This window comes from Humulus lupulus, chromosome 2 (genome assembly GCF_963169125.1).
Source record: "Humulus lupulus chromosome 2, drHumLupu1.1, whole genome shotgun sequence".
Lineage (NCBI taxonomy): Eukaryota > Viridiplantae > Streptophyta > Magnoliopsida > Rosales > Cannabaceae > Humulus > Humulus lupulus.
Window position 1 is genome coordinate 275,541,074 of NC_084794.1, and position 13,587 is coordinate 275,554,660.

Consider the following 13,587-nt stretch of genomic DNA (forward strand, 5'->3'; position numbering starts at 1 on the left):
GTTGTTAGATAATCTTGTGGTGGCCCAAGGCTACAGTACCCGAGGACAAAATTACTAGACCTGGAGGACTATCGCTTCAAGAAAATGGGAGGATCACTAATGTGGTCCTCGGGACATGGCCTCACTTGGAGACATCCACGTCAGAAAATGGGTCATGGCTTGCTGGGAGGAGATTACACTCCGAGAAGTTATGGATAAGATCTACAAAGCTTTATTATCTCCCAATGAGACTAATTACTTCTTTAATAACCGCCACGTGTCCAATGATGAAATCACAAACAACACTATGAATAATTGAACATAATCTTCATTTATGTGGTCAACATTAAAACTCGTTACCCAAATTCATATCCTAATTAAATTGTCAAATATTTTGACATTAAATTGTGGTAACAATTTTGATGGAAAGTTTTTACTATAAATATATATACAATTTTTTTTTTTTGGGTCCCTTGACAAAATAATCAATTTTTTTGAAGTTATTTTGCACTTTGGTTTAATTTTGATAATTTTTTACAAAATGGTATCCAACACTTCACACAACTAGTCAAAATTTTAGAGAGAGATCATTTTGCAAATTAATATCAAAACTAGACGAGAGTGCAAAATAATTTCAATAAAGAAATGTCATTTTCACCGATTATCTTTTTTTGGAGCAAAATGTATTGTTTTCATAAGTTCTTAAACTAATAAAACAATAATTTGATGGGATGTAGACCACAATAACACTAATGGATGGTCCAGATCAATTGTGTATTTTGAAATTAACGGTAAAGAAAATGTAAAAGTCTTGCCCCACCTAAGATAATTCGTGTATTTATTTGCCAAACTTACTCATAGTTCGTATCTCCCTCACTTTGACGATATATTTTGGTTGTTCATTTTTGCTTTTTTGTCCTTATCAGGACTCACTGAGTCAATTTTCTCGACAAACTCAGTTCCTACCAATATATAAATACTCAAGAGGGACACTCAACAAATCAACAATTGTGCCAAAACAAACTAGAGGAAAAATAGAGGACATACGGCACACAACAGTAAAAGCTAATGGAATAAATATACACGTGGCCGAGAAAGGTCAGGCCCGGTGATCCTATTCTTGCACGGGTTCCTCGAGCTATGGGACACATGGCGACACCAGATCTGATAGAACGAGTTTTTTAGTACACAGCGGAATGGTGGTGGGGTTGGCCCAGTATACAACAAAAATTTTGTAACATATTTAAACTATCTTTAATTATACGGATCCAATAATATACATACATTAATCATAAGCAAGTTAAAAATATAAATCATACATCTTGAAGCCTATCGAATGTCATTGCTATCTTTCGTAATAAGAATGATCTTCCTATCCAAGCTGCTCCCAGGTACTCATACCAAGATCTTCCAAAGCGTTCTCTACACCTCAAGAAGTGTGTGGGCACATAGAGAATGAATGATAGTTTATTTGTGATTCTACTTGACGTACTCAACACATTGAGATCAATAAAATAGACCTAAGAATTAATTCTTTATTTTTCAAGGAGAAAAAACCATCGTTCTATTTTTCACATAGCGAATCTTAGACTCAATTTTCTGAGATTAGTTGGTTATTTGAATTAATTATGATAAATCATAATTAAAAGAAAATATTCAAATTTAAAAAATAAATCTATAACCAACTTATAATTTACTTTTTTTTAATTAATTAATTATTTTATTAATAAAAATATCCAAAAACTAATTTTTGAATTATCCATTAATTAATAAATTAAATAAATAAAAATAAAAATCGTATCCTTGAAAATAGCCCACAGTCTAATGTGTGTGCACGTGTAGCATCCTTATTTTTAGGGATATTGGTTTTCAATTTTTATTTAATTATTTATTCAAACTACTTGTCAGATAAGATCTAACAATCTGATAACTAATTCAAATTTGAATTCAAATTTAAATTAAATATCTTTTTAACTAATTATCAAATATAATTAATTATTTGAATAAATATTAATCTTTTCAATTCAAATCCAATTTGAACTTATCAGATTATTATCTCCCACTCAAATAAAGATATTCAATTAATTCTACTAATTAATTAAATCCATTATTTTCGAAAATAAATATTTAATTTATTATAATTTCGAAAATTATAATTAATTGATTATTTAATTAAATTTCAAAATTAATTTAATTATTTTGTTGACGCCATTTTTCGTCAATAGTGAAAGAAGTGCACGTAAACAATAACTAGTAATGGCCAATAAAAATATGATAATACAAAACACGATTTTTTACGTGGTTCAGCAGTTAAATCTGCCTAGTCCACGAGTCTTTTTTATTAAGCTCAAGATGATCTCTGAAAATTCTTCAAGGATGAATTCTTCAGAGTTTTCTCTCAAGATTCAGAAATTCGGTCCTTTACCATGGTGCATGACCTCTCTAGAGAAGATTGCAAAATACTATCCCACATATTTTGGGTAGTTACTCTTTTTGTGCAAATAAATCAAATGGCTTTAAATGCATGTAATCCGATATAAAAGGAAACGTCCCTTGAAGACCAGGGGGTGTATAACTAATCAAATAATATCCCATGATTTTAGGGGATTTACAGTAATAAATGTAGACCACGTCTCTTATGGACAACACTTGTAGATGTTCAAGATTATTATCATATATCTCCAAGGCCTTATTCTCTCAGGTCTCTCATCAACGTTCGAGCTAATGACATCTCCCGAGGTCACATGGCTTTCGAGATCGTACGCGCGTCAGGCTCGGAACCCCTGATCCGAGGTCATCCCTGAGGGTAGATGCATCTCGGGAGCACCCCTTCGAGATCGTGTGGATTTCAAGGCTACCATATTCGAAGTCGTCTCAGCTTTGCAGGCTCGATGTCTAGTCTTGAAACATACTTCAGACTTTACGAGTTCATTCGCTGCGAATCCAGCTTTAGAGGTCACATTTATCATGGCTCGAAATCTGGGTATAACATATTTAATATAATTTCAAAAATTATACAATAATTAAATATTAATTAATTTTATTAACTACAACTAATTTGTAATTAATTAATTAATCAATATTATCATATAATTGCATATTTGGCCTAAAGAACAAATTTCTTCTTAAATATGTCTTTAAACTATTTTTCTCTTCGTATCAACTCTTACCTCGAATAGTGTTTATAGAGCCGATATGGGGACCTATGGACCTATAATTCCAAGCTCCAATAAATTTGAGATTATTAATTAAACTCTTTAATTAAATAATCTTAATTTATTAATCTCATGATTATTCCACTATAAATATGAGACTGCACTCTTGTAATTATAGACATTTCATTTACTGAGTACTTTATAATTATAAAGTGTCCATTGATATAATCACTGCATACAAATTGACCTTCTAATAATGGTTCATAATTAATCGGGAATAAAATTACTGTTTTACCCTTTTAATTATCTCTTATTTCCTTAAGTACCATTGACTTTACTAGTGAAGGTTAATTCATAACTAAATTATGAATTTGAGCTCAATAACTTTTCAGTCCCAAAAGTCAACCCTTAAGAGAACCATCATTCAACCTCTTGCGATAAGGCATAGATTCCATATCTGTATACTATGTCCCCAGCCATCTACATTAATGAGTTCCCCAAACAAAAGTTTTTAGCCTGATCATTCTGACAGACCCTAACGAGTGAATCAAAGAACTCATATAACATAAACAGGAGTTCATAGTAGGATTAAGATCTATTTGTATATGATCATCAGTTGATATATTTAATTAATACTTCGAAATGGTATTTAACTAAGTATTAATAAGCATATCTGGTCCAGTTTTTATATATTCTCTAATATATAAAGCACCTCCACTAAAGTGTCCTACCACACTAGTGACCCGAATCTAGATCACATGTATTCATAATACTAGTGGACCGTACTTGCAATAATTAATCTAAAGATTCCATAACTTTATTTTACTGCGAATTATTCAAGTTCATTTATCTCAAACACAATCCTCCTGTACCAATACGTGTTTGGGATCACATATATGAACTTAGGAATTTTTTCTGATATTTACATAATATTATCACATAATAATACAGTCCATAAAATATATGCATAACAAATTCAATTCATTTATTTATTTCATAAAACAATGTCTACTACATATGCTTTCAAGGCACAATTCCCAACAATCTCCCACTTGCCCTAAAGCAAATGATGCATCTCTCTCATTCCCATGTTTCTTACATGCTCCTTAAAAGATTTTATGGATAAAGTCTTTGTGAAAGGATCTGCAAGATTATGCTCTGAAGCTATCTTCATAACTGCAACATCTCCTCGATGAACTATCTCTCTTAGCAAGTGATATTTCCTCTTGATGTGCTTTCCCCTCTTGTGACTTTGTAGTTCCTTTGAGTTAGCTACCGCCCCATTGTTGTCACAATATAGGACTAGTGGCTTATCCACATCTGGTACAACTTCCAGATCGGAATAGAACTTTTTGAGCCACACAGCCTCCTTAGCTGCTTCACAAGCTGCTATATACTCGGTTTCCATGGTGGAGTCTACAATGCTGGTTTGTTTAATACTTCACCAGACTACCGCTCCCCCTCCAAGAGTAAACACTGATCCAGAAGTCGATTTCCGACTATCTCTGTCTGATTGAAAATCAGAATCAGTGTAACCAGTGGGGTTCAGGTCTCCACCTGAATATACAAGCATATAATCTCTAGTATTTCTAAGATACTTGAGAATATTCTTCACTGTAGTCCAATGACTCAATCCAGGATTGGATTGATAACGGCTAACTATCCCTACTGTATAATAAATGTCAGGTCTTGTACACAACATGGCGTACAGTAGACTGCCTACTATTGAGGCATAGGGATGTTGTCTCATGTCTTCCTCTTCCTGAGGTGTTTTGGGACACTGCTCCTTGGAAAGGAATACTCCAGAACGGGTTGGCATATCACCCTTTTTGGAGTTTTGCATATTAAAGCGTTCTAGCACCTTATCAATATAAGTTGCTTGAGACAATGCCAAAGTTTTGTTCTGTCTATCTCTAAGAATCTTAATGCCCAGAACATACTTGGCTTCTCCCAAATCTTTCATTTGGAATTATTCAGCTAACCAGTTCTGTACTTTTGATAATGATGTTACGTCATTTCCAATCAGTAATATATCATCAACATAAAGAACAAGGAATACTACTACACCATCTTTGATTTGTTTATAGACACACTGTTCGTCAATGTTTTGTTCAAAACCACACGTTTTAATTGTGTCATCAAATCTAAGATTCCAAGATCTAGAAGCTTGTTTGAGTCCATAAATGGACCTAAGAAGCTTGCAAACCTTTTTCTCTTGACCTTTTAATTCGAACCCTTTTGGTTGAGACATGTAAATGGTTTCGTCAAGGTAACCATTCAGAAAAGTTGCTTTGACATCCATTTGCCAAATCTCATAATCCATGCACGCAGCTATGGACAAGAGTATACGAATGGATTTTAGCATGGCTACAGGAGAAAAATTTTCTTCATAGTCAACCCCTTCTTTCTGTGTGTAACGTTTGGCTACAAGCCTTGCTTTGAAAGTCTCTACTTTCCCATCCGCTCCTCTTTTCTTCTTGAATATCCACTTGCAACCAATGGGTTTGATATTCTCAGGTGGATCTTCAAGAACCCAGACAGAATTGGAATACATCGATTCCATTTCTTGGTTCATGGCTTCTTGCCATTTGTCCTTGTCAGAATCATTCATTGCATCTTTAATGTCAATGGATCGTCTTTGTTTGTGTCAGACACAAGCATTTGAACTTCGTTTTCACAGCGTGTGGGTTGCTTACTAACCCTCCCTCTACGACAAGGTTCTCTACTATTCTGACTAGAACTAGCAGTTTCCTCTTGACGTTTTTCATTGGTTTTTGCTGTTGACTTTGCAACTTCTTTCGAGACTATCTCCTCCAGAACAACCTTACTGCGAGGTTTGTGGTTATTAACATAGTCATGTTCAAGAAAAGTTGCATTTGTCGATACAAATGTTTTATTTTCTTTTGAACTATAGAAAATTCCACCTCTGGTATCTTTAGAATATCCCACAAACATGCACACTTCAGAGCATGATTCCAACTTCCCGGTCTTTCCTTTAAGCACGTGTGTAGGACACCCCCAAATTCGAAAATGGTGTAAACTAGGTTTACAACCATTCCATAATTCTATGGGTGTCTTTTGGATAGACTTAGATGGAACAACATTTAATATGTATAGAGCACATTGAATCGCATAGCCCTAGAATGACAGTGGTAATGATGAGAAACTCATCATTGATCTAACCATATCTAATAACGTTCTGTTCCGTCTTTCTAAAACACCATTTTGCTGTGGTGTTCCAGGTGCTGTGAGTTGGGATTGAATGCCATGCTCACGTAGATGGTCCTTGAATTCAAAATCCAAGTACTCTCCTCCTCGATCAGATCGAAGAGCTTTTAGTGATTTACCTAATTGCTTTTCAGCTTCTGCTTGAATTTCTTTGAACTTTCCAAAAGTTTCAGATTTTCTTTGCATTAAGTATAGGTAACCATATCTTGAATAATCATTAATAAAAGTGACGAAGTATTCATAACCGCCTCTTGCTTGTACATTAAGTGGACCGCAAACATCCTTATGTACTAGCTGAAGTGGTTCTGCTAAAGGTTCAAGAGCCACGGAACCACTTCAGCAGAGAAATGTCTCTTGGTCATTTTGCCTTCTAGACAGGATTCAAAAATAGGGAGAGATCCAATAGATAGTTCTCTTAAAGGACCATCCTTTACAAGCCTATTTATTCTGTCTATACCAATATGGCCCAATCTCAAGTGTCACAGATATGTTTCACTATCAAAATCAGTCTTTTGTCGTTTAATAGATCTAGGACTAGCTATTTTAAATAATTCAGAATTATTAACAGATTTCTCTTTAGCTTGCAGTTTATAAAGCCCATCGATAGATTTTGCAGAACATATCTTAAAACCATATTGTGAAATAACAATCGAATTATCATTAAAAGAGATTTTAAAATTTTGTTCATGCAACATAGAAACATAAATTAAGTTTCTAGAAAATCCAGGAATATAATAAACATTGTCTAAAACAAGAAATTTATTCTTCTCAAATTCCAAACGGGTTGTTCCAACTGCTGTTGCAGAGACAATCTGACCACTGCCTACCCTCATAGTCACCTCTCCATCAGCAAGCTTCCTCGTTGAACTAAGAATCTGAAGAGAAAAGCAAACATGGTTAGTGGCTCCTGAATCTACTATCCAGGATAAGGATTTTTCTTCCACTAAACAAGCTTCTAGCACAAGTAAATCAAATTTACCTTTCTTTTTCTCTTTGAGGTCAGCGATATACTTTGGACAGTTTCTCTTCCAATGACAATCTTCTCCACAGTGAAAGCAAGTCCCTTTTGGGGTCTTCTTTTTGGAGGTTTTAGTGTTCTTGTTCTCTTTGCTTTTGGATGACTTTTTAGGCTTCTCACATATTAATACAATGTTCAAGTTTGATTTCCATTTCATGTAGTTTTCACCAGTCAACTTTTCATTGGCAAGTAAAGAAGATACAGGATTTGAGCTAGATATAATTGCTGAAAATAAATAAATAAACAAAATGAATTTATGCATATAATAAATATCAGTTATTTTCGGAATAGTAAACGTGATGCATGAATGCAACAACTAAAGAACACTTAAAAAATAATTACTAATTCCACGATTAATAATTTGAACATTAATGGACCAGCCTTAGGGTAGGTCAAACTAATTCCAAATTAATTTTGAGACAAGTTCTCAAATTTATAAGTGAAAACTTAAATCAATATTTCTCTTTTGACTAATAAACAAGCGCTTGTTTGCTCAAGAATACACTAGTCCGCTCGAAAATCCTAATGTACCTTGTGAGTGTACCCCATTATTTTAGATCAATGACTTAACTCAAGAGTGTGCCTTAGGGTCAGTCAAACTTGAAATAAATTATTAAATCCTATTCTTGAAAAAGAAGTTTGCCTTGAGAATAACATAGTCGGAAGCCTTTCTTAGGGGGACACAAGCAATGGTGCCGCGAGGCCCTCTTCATGCTACCTCGGTGCTAACTAATAATGGAGACCATGGGAGTTATTGTCATAACTCCCTCTCTCACTCACTATTTTAGAATATGTGTTTTCTCAAAACATCATATGCTTTTTAGTTGGTTGTAAAAATAAAGTGATCTATTTTTACCAAATGATATTCTAATAATTACTAATCAAATTAAGCAAAAATAAAATTATAGAATTATGCCCTAATTAATTCAATTTTATTTTGCTATAATTACTAAGAATATCATTCATAATTTTATAAAACAATTTTATTAAATACTAGAAATTAAACAACTTTTAAAATCTATTTCCGCTCTTGAACTAGTTAAAAACTAGATTTATTGTTATATGGTCCAGCATATAATCACATAGGACAATCCTAAGGCATGTTTCTACTCATATGAGATGCATGCACAATTTTAAATACTGTGTGGGTTATATGTATGGCATGTCAAAAAATACATGATAAAGTATTAAACAATTTAATCACATTCAAACATTTAAAAAAATAAATGTGGGCCGGGTGTCTCGGGTATTTCTAGAAAAATTACAACACTTGCAAAAATATACACAAAAAATGTAAAAAACTAAATAAGACCTAAAGAGATCTCTATCTTTAACTTTGGGCTTTCATAAGTAGTCTTGATTCATTAAGCCACTTATCCATTTAATTTTGAATTAAAATAACTTTTAATTATCTTAAACAAATTTTAAGAATAATTAACTTAGCTTTAATGACCGATAAGTTATTAGGTCCAATTTTGAATTTGGGCTCATACAATTAATTCAAAATAAAACAATTTTAATTATGGGCTAAATTAATTAAGCCCATAATTTAAATGGATAATTTTTTGGATGCAAGCCCTAGGGTTTAAAAACCTCAGGGGTGGCTGCATATGGTGGCTCAGCAAGGGGCATGCGGCTGGCAATTGGGAGGTGCGGCTGGGGCGGACAGACTGCTGGTGGGTGCGGCACGCAGAGGTGCGTGTCTGGGCGAGGCGTAGGGGTGCACGGTTGACGCAGGCGTAGGAGCGCACTAGGCGCGCGGCTGATGCAGGCGCAGGGGTGTGCTGGAGCGCACGACTAGCGTGGTGCATAGGGGCGTGGGCACTCGGCTGGGCGAGGTGCGCAGGGCGCACTAGGTAGGCAGCACGTAGGGGCTGGGCACGCAGCTGTGTGGCTGGGTGAGGCTTGAACTTTGGGGCTCGAGCCTTACAGAATTTTTCAACTAATTTTAACGCAACTAATTTGTAATTAATTAAATATTAATTAATTTTGTTAACTACAACTAATTTGTAATTAATTAATTAATCACTATTATCATATAATTGCATATTTGGCCTAAAGAACAAATTTCTTCTTAAATATGTCTTTAAACTATTTTTCCCTTCATATCAACTCTTACCTCGAATAGTATTTATAGAGCCGCTATGGGGACCTATGGACCTATAATTCTAAGCTCCAATAAATTTGAGATTATTAATTAAACTATTTAATTAAATAATCTTAATTTATTAATCTCATGATTATTCCACTATAAATATGAGACTGCACTCTTGTAATTATAGACATTTCATTTATTGAATACTTTATAATTATAAAGCGTCCATTGAAATAATCATTGCATACAAATTGACCTTCTAATAATGGTTCATAATTAATCGGGAATAAAATTACCGTTTCACCCTTTTAATTATCTCTTATTTCCTTAAGTACCATTGACTTTACTAGTGAAGGTTAATTCATAACTAAATTATGAATTTGAGCTCAAAAAACTTTGAGTCCCAAAAGTCAACCCTTAAGAGAACCATCATTCAATCTCTTGTGAGAAGGCATAGATTCCATATCTGTATACTATGTCCCCAACCATCTACATTAATGAGTTCCCAAAAAAAAAGTTTTTAGCCTGATAATTCTGACAGACCCTAACGAGTGAATCAAAGATCTCATATAACATAAACAGGAGTTCATAGTAACTTCAGGATGTAGATCTATTTGTATATGATCATCAGTTGATATATTTAATTAATACTTTGAAACGGTATTTAACTAAGTATTAATAAGCATATCTGGTTCAGTTCTATATATTCTCTAATATATAAAGCACATCCACTAAAGTTTCCTACCACACTAGTGATCCGGATCTAGATCGCATGTATTCATAATACTAGTGGACCGTACTTGCAGTAATTAATTTAAAGATTCCATAACTTTATTTTACTGCGAACTATTCAAGTTTATTTTTCTCAAACACAATCCTCCTGTACCAATACGTGTTTGAGATCACATATTTGAACTTAGGAATTTTTTCTGATATTTACATAATATTATCAAAGAATAATATAGTCCATAAAATATATGCATAACAAATTAAATTCATTTATTTATTTCATAAAACAATGTCTACTATATATGCTTTCAGGGCATAATTCCCAACAAGATCGTAGCTCTAGCTTCGCTCGGCTGCCAAGTTGTGGCCTCTGACCTTCGCAGCTACGGCGAATTAGACGCCCCCGAGTCTCCAGCTAACTACACGCGCCTTGATATCGCCGGCGACCTAATTGGGCTTTTGGGCGCCATAGCCGCCAATGAGGAAAGGGTATTCATGGTAAACCATGAGTGGGGCGCACTAATCGCCTGGTACCTTTGTCTCTTTTGCCCTAATCCAGTCAAGGCTTTGGTAAATATGAGCACGCTGTTTAATCCAAGGAACCTTAGTAGAAAACCCCTTCCCACCATCAGAGCTACCTATGGCGACGATTATTACATGAGCAAATTTCAGGTCATTATTATATAAGTATTAATGTTAGTGTTACGTACTATTTTTTATTAATAAAGTTTTATTTTAAAAATTAGGAGACTGGAGTCATAGAAGAAGAGTTTTCCCAGATTGGTACTCAGAGAATGTTAAAGGAAATTCTAACATACTGAATTCCTGGCCCATTATTTTGGCCCAAAACAATGTTGGACTTTTATTTGGGCTTACATTATTTATTTTAATGTTTTATAAAATATGGGTTGATAAATAGTTCTTTGCGGATCTATCCCATTTAATTTTAGTGATCTCTTGTTTATGAGCTTAGTATCTATAGTAGTCTAATTGAGGCAGAAGTGTGAGCTTTCTAGTTAACTAAAGCCTTTGATGAGGAGGCACAGTCCAACTAGGTTAATATAAGCTAAGTCCCCTCCCTAACTCTATATATACGAATAGTCCCATCGCTATTGTGTAGCATGACAATCTGCTTCAGAAATAAAGGTCCAAGGGAGGAAGGCTTAGTAGGTTAGTATAACACTAACAATTCACGTTTTCTCCATGGTTGAATCATGTATGTTTACTATATTCTTTAATTGTTTATTGTGTTCTAAGGTGTATGCAAAATTATTGATAAGATGTATGAATATCTAACATGTGGTATTAGATTGCCAATTGTATACGATTTAGGACCTATAATTTTTTTTGTTTAACCTAAATTGAGATTAATCATTGATAAACCCTAAGTGATTTTCGTTATTATTTTATGCCAAAATTTTTATAGTTAGATCCTAAAATATTAGGGTTTAGATTTATCTCAAAATTACCTTTCTCTTCATATATTATATGATTAATTTCGTTACATATTGATGAAGAATTTTGTAATTAAAATTTTAGGATTTTTTCATAAATATCGAAATTGCAAAATTGATATATCTCAATTTAATGGTTATTTTTCTGAATTCAATTATTGTATGTATTCATTATTTCTTGTGGAAGATATACCATGCTTTCATTTTGTATAGATTTGTCCATCACTCTAAAGCCCTACTACCTAGGGACCGTTACGTTGTGCATTTTAAACAGTGCTAAACTCGCTAACCGAGCCATTTGGACATAATTGTGTAACTAAATGTTATTAACGGTTTAGGGTTAAAAAGTTTGGTCAAAGATACAACGTTTCACTAAAACGTATACTATATACATTGGGATCCCAAAATATATTTTAAAGGTTAGTTACAATAGAAACCCTCGGCCGTGGCGGTCGAGCAGCCGCATATAAACACATCGTCACCTAAGCTCTCCAACTCAAGGATGTTACAACTTTCGTTTGCCTTTACCTGCACCACATAGCACCCGTGAGCCGAAGCTCAGCAAGAAAACTCAATATGCTAATATAATGTTAGATTAAATAATGTGACAAAATGTGATTTGTCACACATTGTAATATATTATTGAGACTCACAAAATTAGATACATGTGTGTGAAAAAACGTGACATATTTTGGAGTTACAAAATCAGTTACAAATTTGTAACTCCCAAATATTACCCAATAATGTGTAGATTGTATGTTACACATTTGAGATTGGATTTCACAAAGCTATTATGAAATATGGTTGTTGCAGACATGTTTTTAACTCTCATTAGGTGTTTGGAGGTTACAAAATCACGTGGGAAATGATTTGGGACATTTTGAAAAAATGATATTTTTGAGCTGAAAATGGCTTGTGGCCGCAGCCAAGAGCATTGGTGGCTACGGCCTGGGGGACAACGAGCCACAGCCGCGGTCAGGCATGCAAGTGGCTGTCCAGAAATGTGTTCAGCCAATTTTCAACCTTTTTTCCACTTTAAACGGTTCTAACACCTCAAGTAACTCCCCAAACTTCTTTTTAAGTCCATAAACATCCAATTAATTATTGGTAATAGCCATGGCGGTTGGTGGAATTTGAAACTCAAGGGGTGTCTCAAAACTCTATAAATAGAAGCACAATGCTCACTTGTAAGACATTTCTATTTCTATCCACTAGTGCACTTAGCTAGAAATACACCAAAATGCTTTATTGTTCCAGAGAACTATTTCCAATATTGAGAGAATCCCTTAGAGCTTGAGATATGGGGAAATAAGCTTTTTGGCAAAGGTTGTAAACCTTGTTCAAGTTGGTGATCCCCAATGCTCTTCACGTTGGTTGTGTGAGTGAGAGTTTTTTACTTTTTTGTTCTTATTATTTCTTCTACCATTGTTTTTATCTTCTATTCTTCTATTTTATCTTTACATATTTATTTGTATCTTTTGTTTTAGAGTTGTAGTCCTTATCATTCTCTTCTTCTATTTATTTTCTATATCTATTTGTATTTTGAGTATTGAGTTGTAATCCTATTTAATCAATCATTGTGTCTTTGTATTATTTTGGATAGAGATGTAATAGTATTTCTTATTTTCCATTGAGACAATACAAATATCTCTAACAATCAAATGCTTAGAACCCTTCTTTGTTTCAATGGAAGGAGAAATCATAGAGATCTTGTGAAAAGATGGTAAGATAAGGTAATATTCTTATTTGTTTCTCTTAGAAGATCTAGTGGCTCTCATGCAGTGATAGAAATCAGGAAACTTATATGAATAAGTGTGTAGTTGTTAACATGTTAACACAATATGAGATACGTTGTGACATAGTTGACACATTATATTGTGAAAGTTAATGTGTGATCCTTAGAAGTGAACTTTTGACATGATTTTCATA

At 33.9% G+C, this 13,587-nt stretch overlaps 1 pseudogene; it reads left to right on the forward strand.

The window, feature by feature from the left end:
• Positions 1-731: 731 nt before the first annotated feature.
• Positions 732-11,094, forward strand: LOC133815517 (uncharacterized; annotated as a pseudogene).
• The last annotated feature ends 2,493 nt before the right edge of the window (positions 11,095-13,587 follow it).